Raw genomic sequence first — 15,273 nt, 5'->3', positions numbered from 1 at the left:
TAAGAATTGTAAAGTACACAAGGGCTTCACACACATTTTCTTTTAGCTAACTTCTTCCTTCTTGCAAAAATCTACTTTGATCTCAGATATACCCCACTGCATAATGTTGACTCGGTTCATTCGTAATTTTGAGACCCTTTTTCTTAATTCTTCCTTTTTCCCCTCTCTGACTAAAGTACATCCCTTATTTTATTGCTTATAGAATTATATACACAATTGCATGCCATCCCTGTAAATTTGTCTTATACAGAATTTCATCTGTTGGCATGTTCATCTATTTATTCATTTGATATTAAGGGAAGAGACATTAAGGGATATATTGGGGGAGGGGAAATTTCGCCTCTTTCCCCTCTTAGTTCTTTTGGTTGGTGATTAAAATGACATAAGACAGATTCACAGGAGAAAAAAAGTTTATTATTTTCATACAGCAAATCCACATAAATATGAAGAATTCCAAAGACAACAAGGCAAGATGAGATATATATATATATAATTCTGGACTAAGAAGGAGGTAGGGATCTGAGGTTTTAAGGGGAAGTAAAATAATTCAAAGGAAGATAAAAGGAGTTGTTTGGTAAACAAATGTTTGCGGGTCATCCAAAGACAATAGGAGGCAGAGAGGACTTTGATCAAATGGGCTTGGCTAGGTTCCTTCCTGTCTACCACACCTAATACTTGACTATAGTTATCAGTGGTGATAGCTCCTTCCTGGGACAGGCCTCCTATCTTAAATTCTTTTAGGCAGTAAGGGAGGAATTCAAAGGTTCTTCCTGAGTCTTTTGGGCTTTCATTTTTTCAGCTCAAAGTAATCTGCATGCTGGAGTGGCACATCTTGTGGCAACCTACCCTGAATCCCATCAGACACAAACATTAATGAAACATACAATATCTGCTTTTAACGAGCTTATATCTACTATAGAGAAAGGTGCATCCCAAATAACTGCACCACGCTGCACAATGTAAATGACCCAACATCCTTACAATAGGAGAGACCAGGAATGTTGGATACAAGTGAACTTAGAGTTGAGCAGAAATGGAGTGGGCCACAACAAACATAAGGAAAAACATAAACAGATTCAGGAAGTGGTAAAAATTTGTGATATTTGTGTGTACATTCTCTCAAACAACTCAAGAACAACACTGCCATCACCTTGGCATTTTCCCCTTTCTCCATTTCTGTTTGCATTATATCTCATCTCCTTTCTCTATTCAGATACAGACCAAGTAAGTACACAAGGCATATCTACGAACCAATGAGACTATTCTTTTTTTTAATTGAAGTAGAGCTGATTTACAATATTGTTTTAGTTTTAGGTGTACAGCACAGTTGTTTGCTTTGTTTTGTTTTTGCAGATTATATTCCATTATGGGTTATTATAAGATATTGGGTGTAATTCCCTGTGCTATACAGTAGATCCTGATTGCTTATCTATTTTATGTATAGTAGTTTGTTAATCCCATATGCCTAATTTGTCCCTCCCCGACTCCCCTTTGGTAACCATAAGTTTGTTTTCTATGTTTGTGAGTTTGTTTCTCTTCTGTATTCATTTGTATTATTTTTCAGATTCCACATATAAGTCATATCATTTGGTGTTTGTCTTTCTCTGGCTGGCTTACTTCACTAAGCATAATATTTTCTAGGTCCATCCATGTTGCTGCAAATGGCAATATTTCATTCCTTTTTATAGCTGAGTAATGTAGTGTGTGTGTGTGTGTGTGTGTGTGTGTGTGTGTGTGTGTGTGTGTGTGTATACCACGTCTTCTTAAGCCAATTGTCTGTTGATGGGCACTTGGGTTTCTTCCATGTCTTGGCTACTGTAAATAGTACTGCTTTAAACATTGGGTTCATGTATCTTGTCAAAGTAGAGTTTTCCATTTTTCTGGATATATACCCAGGAGTAGAATTACTGGATCATATGTTAGCTCTATTTTTAGTTTTTTTAAGGAACGTCAATACTGTTTTCTACAGTGGCTGCACTAATTTACATTCCCACCAACAGAGTACAAGGGTTCCCTTTTTTTCCACATCCTCTGCAACATTTATTATTTGTAGACTTTTTGATAATAGCCATTGTGTCCAGTATGAAGTTGTCTATTTTAAAAAGTGACTAAACATATGAGAACTTCTCCTCAAAATTGGATCAGGAAGCTTTAAAAATGATATCCCAAGAATTCTATCATTCACTGCTAGAAAAAAAATGGAATTCTTTGACGGAACTGCTGTTAGATTTACATTAAAAGTCAGAGAAAGAGTCTGTCATACTTTATCTTATAATCTTAATGAAAAAGACAGGGTGCTGGGTAATGCAATGAAAAGAAAAATTCTTTAACTTAACCATATAACTATTCATCATTTTTAGGTTTGTATGTGTTTCATTGTTTCCAAAATTAAAATATATACTCTAAGAAAATACACTCATTAAGATCTGGTGAAGATTAACAGGAAGACTGTGAAGGAAATTCTGAAAGAGAAGCATTCCCAAAATATTCTGAATAGTAGACATATCTCTGGAATAACTGAAAAACTTCTCATGGTGACTATTTTGAAGAGGCCAACACGGGTTGGATACAGAAATAGTTTCATGCAGTTAGGGATTATGTATGTTTAATTTGTACTATTTCCCCCTAGAGCTCAGTAATTATTAGTTGAATAGATGAATAAATATAACCACTGAAAAACTGAAATAAGCTAATTTTCCAAATAGTTTTTGCTGGAAGAAAACAACCTGACATATAAGAAATTGTGATTTGTGAGACATGAATTATCTAAAGGTCTACATTTTTTGGATCATCTAATGATAAACTGTTTGCATAATAATTTTACTGATACATGGATAAGAGCATTTGTTTTAATCTGACAAGCTTGGAGTTATGCCATAGCTCTTTTACTTAGTTGTGTAACTTCTCATAGTTATATGACTCTTAACTTAGTTTCTTCAATAGACATTGGTCTGTTACTCCTTTTGCTTTTTTCCATGCAAATAGAAAGGTAAGGAATGTATTGAAGTTTAAAGATATTATTACAGTAAAATCACCCACCATTTCACGAAGAAAAAATTTAAAAGACAGTGTTATTCATGAGTCTCCCTCAAATTAATTATCTCAAAATTGTTGAATTTCTTCTACAGATTTCTAGTCTTTGCAGGAAAAAAATTAAAAATAACATCTTTGGCCACTGTTGCATATTTTTTACATATCCAATGAATAATCATACATAGGATATCTTTTGTCATAGTTTAGTTTAAAAATTCCTGTCAGACTACCCAAAGTTCACATTCTTATGAAAAAAAAAATCAATGTCTAATGGAAACAAAATTTAAATGCAACTTTGTATTTTAAATGCCTAAAATATACTTAACTACATATAGAGATTTATAATGCAATAATCTTAGGCAACGTTTACAAAATTTAAAACTTAAAAAGTGATGCTAAATATGTATTTGCATGCATTTAGAGTTCCTTTTCTATTATAAGCAAAAAAAAAGAAGTGATAGTACATTAATATTATCACAAGTTAAATAATTTACATTCTCTTATCTCACTTTGTTTCTCCCACCTCCTGCTCCTGTCTGGGATGGCTATAGGAAAATATTGGGTGGGGTTGCAGTTAACATTGAAGTTTCCGCAATAACACGTAAGTCTTGGGGGAAAATGTATATCTCTTCTTCAATAGGCCATAAGCTCTACTTGGAGAATGACATTATCTTACCAATCTCACATTCTCAATGTTTAAATTTGTCTGTCAAATAAATGAACTGAAGTACGACAGAATAATATTGTATAATAACTACAAGTATTTTACATTATTACACGTTTGGTTGTTTTTTTGTTTTTTGCCTTTTACCCCAAGTCCCTATATTTACTGAGTCAGAGGCATATCTTTCTTATATAGCTGCTGCATATAGCCAAAAGATATAAATTCAGTTTCTGAGTGGATTTGTAAAAACCTAGTATATGAGACAATTTGAAAGCCAAATTAATTTCAAAATTTTCAAGATCCAACTTTTCTGAAAGAGAAATTTTTTAGGAATGCCAAAAGCTTGCCTGAAGAACTTAGCCCGTAAAAGTATGCCATAAACAAAGATTTAAACGTGTAATTGACTATTGCCAAAAGTGTATTACTGTTACTACAAAGCAGGAATGTCCAGGGAGGATGTGAAGTAGTGGGTGATAAATTTTTCATATTCTACCGGTCACATGGGCAGTAGGATAATCAGAATCAATTAACTGCACAGTCCCTGCCAAGTTATCACCATCCACTCCTGGGAGAGTAAAGTTGGCAACAAGCTATCATATTGCTCTTCACCTGTACCTAGGAGTTGCGTTAGCTGTCCTCATCACTAACTGATAAGGGCCTCCTGTCTACAACGGAGTAACAGGTGAGAGCAGGGGTCAAGAAAATACTGCGCATGAATCTAATACAACCCACGGTCTGATTTTGTAAATAAAATTTTATTGGAACATAGTCATGGCCACACATTTACATATCTCCTATGGTTAATTTTGTGCTGCAACAACTGAATCACTTTGTATGGATTGCAAAGCCTAAAATATTTACTATTGAAAAAATTTGACAACCACTGTTCCAGAGATTAAATATGAATTGAAGATGCAGAGTGCCCCAGATCACTCCATCTATGTTTCATTTGCACGGCACTAATTTTTTTATTACATGGTGTGACAAGATAGACATCTCCCCATTCAAAAAGGAGATTATTTAGTAAGTAACTATGAGATTATGAGTAATTATGAGATTAATTGCTAAGAATGAAAAAGTTTTACATAGAAACAGGGAGATGGAGGGGTAGTAGTTGAGAGGGAAACAAAAGCAAAAGATAAATGTAGAATATATATCAGGAAACAGAATAGAATAAAACACAAAATACTAAAAGATAAAATAGCAGACTTTTGCTAAGACTTGTATTATTTAATAATAATAATAATGTAGAACGGTCAACACTGAGAAATTACTAGTATGGAGATTCCTAGGGATTTCAAGCAGAAGTAGAAAGGAGAAATAAGCCCAGGATATTCAATCACCTCTATAAAAACTAAGAGAAAAAATACTTGATCTTCAGTTTTTATACTCAAGTACTTTGTATTCCAATTATAAATGTCACAAATATTCTCATCCATAAAAGATCTGATGAGCCCTAATGGGGAGAAAGAGGGACAGGCTACATGATCATGAAATTTAGCCAATCGAGACAGAGACCCATGTTAAACGACAGAAGTGAACATTAATTTAAACAAGGAAATAAGGTTCAAAATCTATAAGAATTATGTTGAGGAGAAAAATATAAATTAAAATCCAAAAATAACCTAACAAAATCAGGAATTTAAATGGGAGAAAGAAAGAAAGAAAGGTATGAGAACGTTCTCATCTTTCATAGCAGAAAGATGAGGATTAAACTGTAATGATTAAATTGACAGTATCAATTTAGGATACAGTCTAAATATGAAACTCATAGTCCAAAAAAGGATAATGACCCCACTTCTTCATGTTTTTGTATAATCCTTCTTATTTACTTTTAATGAGATCTTGTAGGAATTAATATTTATTGCTGTGAAAAGATATGTGTTGGTGCCAAACATTTACTTATTTATTTATTTATTTGGCTGCATTGGGTCTTCATTGCTGCGCACGGGCTTTCTCTAGTTGTGGCGAGCAGGGGCTACTCTTTGTTGCAGTGCACTGGCTTCTCAATGCGGTGGCTTCTCTTGTTGCGGAGCATGGGCTCGAGGTGCGTGGGCTTCAGTAGTTGTGGCACGTGGGCTCAGTAGTTGTGGTTCGCAGGCTCTAGAGCACAGGCTCAGTAGTTGTGGCCCACGGACTTAGTTGCTCCGTGGCATGTGGGATCTTACCGGACTAGAGCTCGAACCCATGTCCCCTGCATTGACAGGTGGATTCTTAACCACTGTGCCACCAGGGAAGGCCATGGTGCCAAACATTTATATCTAGGTTCTAGAGACAGACTGAGTTCAAATCCAAACTCTATCACTTATGGTTTTATGACCTTGGCTAAATTACTTAGTTATCTAATAATAAAGTGCTTGGATAAACGCAAATACATTGAGAGTACTCAATATATGTTTTCTTTTTACTATGATTATCGCCCTCTTATATTTGTATTATATTACAACTTCATTCAATTAAGGATAATGTGAGTCCAGAGCCAATGCTACATGTTTCAGGTGTCTTAACACCACTTTTTTATAAAACCAGTTTTCTATCTCTGCATAATAAATTACCTCAAAATTTAATAGCTTAGCAAACAAAAACTGTCTTTGCTCATGATTTTGTGGATTAGCAATTTGAGCTAGGCTTAAATGGTCAGTTGTTTTGCCTCTCTTGACTTGGGTCACTTCTGCTCTGCAGTCACCTGTCAACTCGAGTGGAGGAGGATGGCCTAAGAGGGTCTCAAATCACATTCTGGCAGGGACAGCCTATCAGCCAGAGCACTTTGGTCCTCCTACACGTAGTCTCTCCAAAATGCTAGCTCCAGCTTGTTCACATTATAAGCTTAGAGTTCCAACTCTAGCCCAAAGGGGTAAGCCCAACACACAAGTGCTAGTAAAGCCTGTTTGTGTCACATTTGCTGATGTCTCACTAACCAAAGCAAGTCACACAGCTAAGTCCAGATGACCCAAGAGTAAATAAACTCCATGTTTTGATGGAAGGAACAACAAAGTCAATTTGCTAAAGGTATGAGTAGAGGGAAGAGAGAAATACTGCCACCATTTTTGAGAATAATCTGATTTGTCCAGTTAGATTTCCTCTCCCTGGATTTTGAACCTTGAGGAGAAGAACAAAGAGATCAAAAAGTTGGCATCTCATTTAATTCCAAATGGATTATGCCCAGGCTGTAACTACTACTATAGTTATGGATCCTGGATCCAGTTTTCAGAACTGTTTTCATTCTTGCCCTTTTCCATCTTATTGCCAAGCACCCCATTGTTTCTTTGAGTCCTTGCAACCCTGCCAATATTTCTTTTTTTTTTCCTCATAGCCAGCATCAGTTTCTGCAGCTTGCAAAGAACCTTATTATACACCTATTATAAATGTAAACCTATTATAAATATAAAACAATTGGTGTCTTCCCATTTATCTATTCTATATAGGGAGTTACATACATTAAAAATGTTGAAAATGTTACATTATTTAAATTTGGACTTACCTTTATATTTTTCTCATTCTCCCATTTTTGTATTGCTTTAATATCTTCATGAGTAACTTTTCAGAAAAAAAAATCTATTTTAAACACTTAAAGCTAGATTCAAAACCTTTTAAAATCAACATAATAAAATTTTAACTTGTGGTTCTCAAGCTTAACCATTTTTAATGTGTTTTTCCTTTTTTAAGATTGTTTCATTGCCTCTCCACATAAATTTTGAAATCAGCTTGTCAGTTTCTACCCAAAATAAAACAGTCTGCTGGAATTTTGAATGGGATTACATTGATTCTATAGACCCATTTGTGGAGCACTCACATCTTAAAAAATTGAGTTTTCCAATCTATGAACCTGGTATATCTTTCCATTTATTTGTATCTGCTTTAATTTCTCTCCAGAAAAAAGTGATTTTTTTTAAATACAAGCTATATACCCTGCAACAATGCTAAATCAAGTTGTTATTTTTAAAGATTCCTTAGGATTTTTATATAGACAATATGTCATTGGTAAATAAAGATAGTTTAGCTTTCTCTAATTGTTTGCCTTTAATTTCTTTTTCTTGAGTTATTTTCTGGCTAGGACATCCACCAAAATTTTGAACAGAAGTGTTAAGAACAGATTTCTTCATCTATGCCCCAATGTTAGTGGGGAAGTACTCAATATTTTACTGTTAGGTACATGTTAGTTATGGATTTTTTCATCAGGTCCTTTTATCTGTTCAGAAGTTTCTTTTATTCCTAGGTCAGTGATTTTTTTTTTTGAATCATGAATACCTGTTGAATTTTGTCACATAATTTCCTGCTTTTATTAAGATAATCACATAACTTCTTAATCTGTTAATATAGAGTATTATATTGATTGATTGGTTTTGTATCTTTTATTATGGGATAAACCCCACTTACTCTAGATGTATTACCGTTTTAATATATCACTGAATTTATTTGCTAATATTTTGGTAAGGATTTTTTTCAACTATATTCATGGGAACATGGATCTGTAAAAATTTTTTTCTTATATTTTACTTCTCTGGTTTTGGTGGACTCCTTAATAGAGTTCTGAAATGGCCTCTCTTTTATTTTCTGAGAGACTATATGTAGGATTGGTTTTATTTCTTCCTAAAATGTTTGGCAGCATTCACTAATAAAGCCATCCGGGCCTGGAGTTTTCTTTTATGGAATATTTTCAATTAAAAATTCAATTTATTTTATTGATATACAGCTACTTAGGTTTTCTTTTTCTTGCTGTGTTAGTTTTGGTAAGTTGTGCTTTTCAAGGAATTTATATCATCTAAATTGTCAAATTTATTGGCACAAAGTGATTCATTTAACACCTGCAGGATTTTTAGTCTTATCTCATTTTTTATCCCTGCTATTGGTAATAGGTGTTTTCTCTGCTTTTGTCTTGATTATTCTTGCTAAAAATTTCACTTTAGAGTTAACTCAAAATTGAAATAATTCACTCTAGAATTAACAGAGTTCTTACTCCATCCTTACAGACTTTTAAACTACTATTGTTACAACATCTTTTGAAATTATGTTATATTAGACATTAATAAATGTTTCCAGTGAAAATATGCAAAACCCTAAAATAGCAGGCAGGCACTTGCATCTTAGATATGAGAGATGATTCAAACAGACATGCCTGTGCTGGCTAATTACTAGCATTTTCCACAATCTTAATATTCTATAATAACGAACTAGAACAACAATAAATTATCTCCCTGAGTTGGACAAATTCAAATTTTACTGAATAAAGTTTTCTTTAAATATGAACCAATTCTGAACATTGAATCTGAAATTCATTGTGAATTCAAATGAAATATATTTTTCATAGTCTAATGTATAAGGTAAAAAGTAAAGACTATTTGAACAAAAATAAAATGTTGAACCATATTGAAATACCCAAGGAAAAAAAGGCACATGTTAAGAAGTTTATAGTTATGAAATAATCACCATAGAAAAAGACAAAATTTGGTAACATAATGAAATAATGATTTTAACAAATAATACAAAAAATATTCAACCATATAGAATTCCACCTAAGCATTTATTTTGCAAATTATATCTCTTTATATAAAATGTCTGCATTAAGCAAAAAGATAACAAAAAAAAATCACAGAATCAATCAAAAGGAGGAGAACATTTTTACAAGTGAAATACAAAGTCACAATTTACACTTGGTAACATACGTTTTGCCCAAAAATGTGGACTATAACACATCTATCAGAATGGCTAAAATAAATAGATAAATAAATAAATAAATAAATAATGACACCAAAAGTTGGTGAGGATGTGAAGAAACTAGATCAATCATACATTGCTGATAGAAATGTAAAATAGTATAGCCACTCTAAAAAATAGTTGGCAGTTACTTTTAACACTAATAATAGAGTTACCATTGTGACCATCATTTTGCACTCTTAGGCATATATCCCAGAGAAATAAAAACTTATTTTCAAGCAGAAACTTGTACATAAATGTTCATAAAAGCTTTATTCATAATAGCCCCAAACTGAAAACTACCCAAACGTCCTTCAATGGGTGAATGGTTAAACAAACCAGAGTACATCCATATCATGCAATATCAGCCATAAAAAGGAAAGAACTATTGATACATGCAACAACCTGGATAAACTTTAAGGGAATGATGCTAAATGGGGGAGAGAAAGCCAGTTTGAAAAGGATACATATTTCATGATTCCATTTATATTACATTTGTGAAATTAGATAATGACATAGATGAACCACAGAACAGTGGTTGCTAGGAGTTATGGTACAGAAGGACAGGTGGGTGTGCTATAAAAAGGTAGCACAGGAGAATCTTGTGAGATGGTTACCATTTAGTATCTTCATTGTGATAAGGGTTGCATGAGGCTATACATGTGATAAACTTGTAAAGAACAATACATACATACACACACATACAGAAAAAATGACTGCATAATCTGGAAAAGCTCTATGAATTTTGCCAATATCGATATGCTGGTTTTGATATTGTACTGTATTTTTATATAAGATTATAAAGTGGGGGAGGCTAAGCGAAGGTTACACAGGACCTCCCTTTGCACCTTCTTGTGAGCTTGCAATTATTTCAAAGTTAATTATAATTATACAGCAATTCCCAGAAATTGAAATGTATTTTTGTTGACTTCTATAAACCAAGGACAGATCTTAAATTTTATTTATCTAAGTCTTTCAAAAGGCCTTTTAAACATTTTGAAAATATACCAAAAGTCTTTTAAACATTTAAAATTTTATTGAGAACACCTCAGATTTAGGCACTGTATTCATTTCCTGAGGGTGCTGTAACAAATTCAGATTTAGTGGCTTGAAACAACAGAAATCTGATCTTTCAAAGCTCTGGAAGCCAGAGATTTGAAATCTGTTTCAGTGAACCAAAATCAAGGTGTTGTCAGGTCTGCAGTCCCTCAGGAGGCCCTAGGGGAAAGTCTGTTCTTCGCCTCTTCTAGCTTCTGGGGCTGCCGGTGTTCCTTCACTCATAGCCACATCACTCCAGTCCATACCTCCATAGTCACATTGCCTCCTCCTCTTCTATGTGTGTCTAATCTCCTCTGCCTCTTTCATATAAGGACATCTGAGATGGCATGGCATATAGGGCCCACCTGGACATTCTAGGATAACCTCTTCATCTGAAGATAATTTCTGCAACAAGTCTTTTTCCAACTAAGGTAACAGTCACAAGTGCCAGGAATTAAGAGGTAGACAAATCTTCAGGAGCTATTATTAGCCTCCTGCAGGCACATTCTATTGTATTACACTTATTTATATATTTGTATTATCATGCCTTATGGAAAAAATGAATTTGAAAGCATTCAACATGCTTCATTGTCATCATCATAGAATGTCAAGTATGATCTCTCTTAGATGTTTCCTATAATAGATAGCAAACACAAATGTTAACAATTCTTCCCAATGCTGTATTATTCCTGTTACTCATCTCATTAATAAGATGGAGTCTATTTCCCCTTCTTTTAATTCTGGTCTGGCCTTGAACTTCTTTGACCATTAGAATGCAGAAGTGACACTATGCAAATGTCACTAGGCCTCAGGAAGCCTGGCAGTTTCTGCTTTGACTCTTTTGGAAGCCAGACACAATATAAAAAATGTCCACCTGCCCTGTTAGAAATCCCACATGGAAAGTGAGAGAGACACTCTATCAGCCACCAGTTGTACCAGCCATCTGAGCTAAACCCACAGGAACAAGAACAAAGGTGTTGACATTCTAGCCCCAGTTGAATAGCCAGCTAATACCAACTAGAAATATCAACTAGAACAGATGAAGCACCTAGCTGAGCCCAACCAACACAGAGGATAATGAAAAATAATAAATCATTATTGTTTAAAGTCACTACAATCCCAGGAAGGTAACAGAGGGTGAATGCTTCAATATAACATTGTTTCAAACCTACTAAAAAAAAAACAAAAAATGGATAGTTTGTTCTGTAGCATATGTACTAACTGCCTAATGGGGGAGAGAAATTGAATAGTCACTGAATTTAACTGAAAGTAAAAATACTTAATTAAATTTGAAATATTGTCCAAGGAACCATTCACAGTGGGGCTAGACCTGTGTAAAAAAAGGTGTGGTTTAGGTTTTTAAATCCATGCAGTGATTCTCTTGTAACCACAAGATAAATATTAGCCTTGAAAGACACGTTTAGTTACCCTAATGTAAAGCTCCATAAGGTCGATTTTACGCTTTTGTATATCATTTTATATATCAGAAATGAAACAAGGATTATAAGAAAACCTGCAGACATCAAAATGACCATAAAGAAATACTAGCAAAAACTCTACACACGTAAATCTTGACAACTTAGTTGAAATAGGCTAATTCCTTGAAAAACACAAACTACCACAACTTACCCAACATAAAACAGGTCATTTAATATCCATATAACTATTTAGAAACATGAATGCATTATTTTAAAACTCTCACAAAAGAAATCTCCAGGCCCAGATGGTTTCACTGGAGAATCCCACCTAACATTTAAGAAACAATTAACACCAACTCTGCACAATCTCTTCCAGACAATAGAAGATGATAGAACACTTCACAGTTCATTTTATTAAGTCAGTATTACTCTGAATCCAAAACCATACAAAGATAGTACCAGAATAAAACAAACAAAAAACTATATATCTATATCTTTTGTGAATAAAGACAAAAACTTCCTTAACACAATATTAGAAAACAGAATTCAGTGCTATATAATAAGAATTGTACCCCATGACCAAGTGGGTCTTATTCTAGGTACACAGGCTTGTTCAATATTCAAAAACGAATAATGTAATATTTTCCCTGAAGCTCAGGAACAAGACAAGAATGTCTATTCACATACTTTTATTCAGTGTAGTACTGGAAATTCTAGCCAGGGCAGTAAGGCAAGAAAAGGAAATATAAGGCATATAGATTGGAAAGGAAGAAAGAAAATTTTCCATATGTGTAGACATCCTGATTGTCTATATTGAAAATACCAAGGAATCTACAAAATATGAACAGTACTTTTATATTGAATACTTCAACTGATGAAAGAAATCTAAGAAGATCTAAATATATGGACAGACATACCATGTTCACGGACTGAAAGACTCAACACAGTAAATATGTCAATTCTCCCTAAATTGGTATACAGGTTTAAGGCAATTCCTATAAAATCCCAGCAAAAATTTTTGTAGATATAGATTATTCTAAATTTACATAAAATGTCAAAAAACTAAGATAGCTACAACAATTTCAAAATGGAAGAATGAAGTAGGAGGAATCTTTCTACCTTATTTGAAGACTTATATAGCTACAGTGATAAAGACTGTGTGAGGTTGACAGAAGGACAGACAAATAGATCAATGAAACAGAAGAGAGTACCCATAAGTAGGTCCACACAAATACATCCAACTGATTTTTGACAAAGGTGCAAAAGCAATTTCAGTAGAGAAAGGATAGCCCTTTCAACAAATAGCTCTGGAACAATTGGGCATTCCCAAGCAAATATAGCCTGGACCTAAATTTCATACCTTATACAAAAACAACTCAAAATGAATCACGGACTTAAATGTAAAACATCAAACTATAAACCTTTTAAAAAGAAATCATCAGAAAATATTTTGAGATCTAGAGCTAAGCAAAGAATTCTTAGACATGAAACCAAAAGCAGAATCCATCAGAGCAAAAATTGGTAAAATGGACTTCAAAATTTAAAAATTTGCTCTGTGAAAGAACCTATCAAGTGGATGAAAAAAATAAGCTAAAGACTGGGAGAAAACATTTGCAGACCACAACCCCAAGAAAAAAAAAACAGTATTTAGGATCTATAAGAACTCATAAACATCATCAATTAAAAATAATTTAGAAAATGGACAAAGGACATAAAGGGACATTTCACTGAATATGATGTCTGGATGGCAAATGAGCACATGAAATGAGGTTTGACGTTATCAGCCATTAGCAATGGTAACTAAAACTACAATGCGATGTCACTACATACTTATTGGGATGGCTAAAGTAGAAAGACAACCAAATTCTGGCAAGGATATGGAGAAAACTGGATCATTCATACATTGCTGGTGAGAATGTAAAATGGTACAGCTCTCCAGAAAACAAAACATGCAACGACCATATAATCCAGCAATTGCCCTCCTGGGCATTTATGCTGTAGAAATGAAAATTTAGCTTCCATAAAACCTGTGAACAAGTTTCTATAGCAGCTTTATTCATAACAACCCTAAACTGGAAAGAACTCAGGTGTCATTCAATGGATGAATGGTTAAACAGACTCTGGTAAATCCATACCATGGAGTACTACTCAGAAATAAAAACAAACCACTAATACACACAACAGCTTAGATGAATCTATAGACAATTATGCTGAGTGGAAAAAACCAATTCCAAAAGGTTGCACATTATATGATTCTACTTACATAACATTCTTAAAAAGACAAAACAACAAACATGAATAATAGGTTAGTGGTCACCACGATTTAAGGAGAGGCTGGGGACAGGACTGAAGTGGTTGTGCTTATGAAAGGGCCACACAGGGATCCTTATAGTGATGGAACTCTGTAACTTTGCTTTATCAATGTCAGTATTCTGATTATGATGTCATAGTATAGATTTGCAAAAGGTTACACTTGCAGAAAACTGCATAGAGGGCATGCAAGAACTCTCTGTGTTATTTCTTATAATTATATATTATCTTATATAATTATTTCTTAACAACTTCATATGAATCTATAACCATCTCAATTTTTTTTTAAAACAAAACCTTAGTCAACTCACTAAAAAATGTGCATTTTTATGCTGATATAACCAGTTAATTTTAGTGAATCCACTAAATCTCATCTGCTGTTCTAATACAATTTTATTACTAAGAATATTCAATGTAGGAAACTTTCCTATAAATTCAGAAACTACAAAAATCATGGACCCAAAAGATCCATTGACTTTTTTTTTTTTTTTTTTCGGTATGTGGGCCTCTCACTGTTGTGGCCTCTCCCGTTGCGGAGCACAGGCTCTGTACGCGCAGGCTCAGCGGCCATGGCTCACAGGCCCAGCCGCTCCGCGGCATGTGGGATCTTCCCAGACCGGGGCACGAACCCGTGTCCCCTGCATCGGCAGGCGGACTCTCAACCACTGCGCCACCAGGGAAGCCCCTCCATTGACTTTTATACCTTACTCATTTGATGGCATCTGATGCCTGGCTACTGTTCTCCCAAGAGTACTTTTTATATACTACTGTTTTCACTTTAGAATATGTTTAAATTTATATTTAGAATAAATAATACAGTAATATGGTGGGTATAGAGTGAAAAATATCTTCCCACTCTTTTTCCCCCAGCACATCTAATCCCACCCCTATCTCTCTATAAGTCACCAAAGTCCTCCACAGATATTTGGTATATAGTCAAGTTAATAGGTATGTTCAGGGTAATATGTTTTCTTTCCACCTTCCCAACCTTTTTCTTTTTACACCACTGTTACTATATACTATATGATACATAATTCTGCATCTTGGTTTTTCACTTAAAAAATCCTTAAAACCTTTTGCTCTCAATACAATATTGTGTTTTTTAAAATGATTGTA

This window comes from Lagenorhynchus albirostris, chromosome 11, assembly GCF_949774975.1.
Source record: "Lagenorhynchus albirostris chromosome 11, mLagAlb1.1, whole genome shotgun sequence".
In the NCBI taxonomy this organism is placed as follows: Eukaryota; Metazoa; Chordata; class Mammalia; order Artiodactyla; family Delphinidae; genus Lagenorhynchus; species Lagenorhynchus albirostris.
Note: the sequence above shows the minus strand (reverse complement) of the source record.